At 36.3% G+C, this 1,626-nt stretch overlaps 1 non-coding gene across 1 annotated transcript; it reads right to left on the bottom strand.

Annotated features, from left to right (window-relative positions):
• Positions 1-1,172: 1,172 nt before the first annotated feature.
• Positions 1,173-1,274, bottom strand: LOC132003045 (U6 spliceosomal RNA). The gene has a single exon (XR_009400119.1). It is a non-coding gene; the product is annotated as a U6 spliceosomal RNA (small nuclear RNA).
• Between the last annotated feature and the right edge of the window lie 352 nt (positions 1,275-1,626).

Genomic DNA, 1,626 nt, shown 5'->3' with positions numbered 1-1,626 from the left:
AATATAAAAAGAAGGTTGGTGGTGTGCTTGGTTGGCTCAGTCAGTTGAGCATCTGCCTTCAGCTCAGGTCATAATTCCAGAGTCCTGAGATTGAGCCCCACACTGGGCTCCTTGCTCAGTGGGGAGCCTGCTTCTCCCATTCCCTCTGCCTGCTATTCCCCTTGCTTGTGCTCTCTCTCTGTGTGTCAAATAAGTAAATAAAATCTTTAAAAAAAAAGATTGGAAATAAATATAACAATATTTTAATAGTGATTGTCCTTGCTAAAGTTGTGGAAGATTTATATTTTCTTCTTTATATTCTTTTAAGCCAACTTTTCTACAATAAACATACATTAGTTTTGCAAACAGAAAAAAATATCTAAGATATCAGCAAGAATAAAGAGACCTATGTACAGGACACCTCAAATAAATGACTTATTGAGAGTTCAAAAGAAATAGCATTAAGGATCTGGAAATCAAAACAAAAGGAAACAATCAGGTTACACAGTTCAGGTAAAAGCAGTGAGCAGTTTTGTCAGGAGAATTTAAGAGTGTGTTCCATGAGTTCTAGTGCTGTTTATGTTATTGCTCAGTATGTAATATTAGGAAAAATTATGGACTGATGCAAGGGAACGTTCCCCGGCTACTAAGGTTGGGTGCAAAAGCAAAATAGTTTCTTAACTTCTCTTAAACTTCTGATAAGCTAAGTCTTTGAAATACCATTATCATCAGTTGTTAATGTTCACATGTGTTAGATTCTAAATTGTACACATTGGAATAAACATTCTGTTTTATAAATTCAAGAACCAAAGTTATCTTTTAGCCAAAACAGAAGCCCATTATCAGAATGCCAATGGAGAGGGTCAGGTTTTTTTCAATAAAGCTTTCCAATCTGTTGAAGCTCTTCATTAAATATTTGACCCAGATTCTAATGTTCTGTACTGTTAACATGAAAGAATCCATGTTAGTCTGTAAATATCAGAGCAAATGTGACCAATTTACCCTTAACCATTATCACATCAAAACCTGGCCCTTGAGGTAGATGTGATTTTATTTAGTGTCTTATACTGCAGCTGTAAACAATATAATTGTTAACCCCAAGTTGTTTAGACTGTTAAGTGGAATTATTTAGCTGTATCTGTTAAACTTGGAGAAACTTTGCTCAATACATGGACTTCTATTTTTTTTTTTTTTTTAACATGGAATGCTTCATGAAATTTTGTGTCATGCTTGTGCTGGGGCCATGCCAGTCTTCTCCATATTGTTCCAATAATGTGCTGTGAAAGTGAACATCATGGACTTGTGTTTTAGTTCACCGGCTATCGTGCTCTTCTCAGGGACAGGCCAACAGATCCAGTTTAGTTTGTTCCTGGTTTGAACAGAAAAGGAAGCCAAACAGGCATGCAGGTAACTCACCCGGTAGGCTTAGCAGGTTATTTAAATGTAAGTCAAGAAGAGGAGAGGTGAGCACACAGTTTTGTTTTCTGGTGTTTAGAACTGGACTTTGAACCTTCAGAAGCTTCCTTCAGAAGCTCTTTTTAATTATTTTGATGCTGACAGAAGCATTCTGGTACAAATTTTGAAGGCCCAAAGCATAAGTACAGGTCTATGTCAGGGAAAGTGATAATTTCCATCTTCAAGAATTTA

This window comes from Mustela nigripes, chromosome 15, assembly GCF_022355385.1.
Source record: "Mustela nigripes isolate SB6536 chromosome 15, MUSNIG.SB6536, whole genome shotgun sequence".
NCBI classification, from domain to species: domain Eukaryota; kingdom Metazoa; phylum Chordata; class Mammalia; order Carnivora; family Mustelidae; genus Mustela; species Mustela nigripes.
The sequence above is the reverse complement of the archived record's forward strand: the minus strand, read 5'-3'. Positions and strand labels throughout refer to the sequence as shown.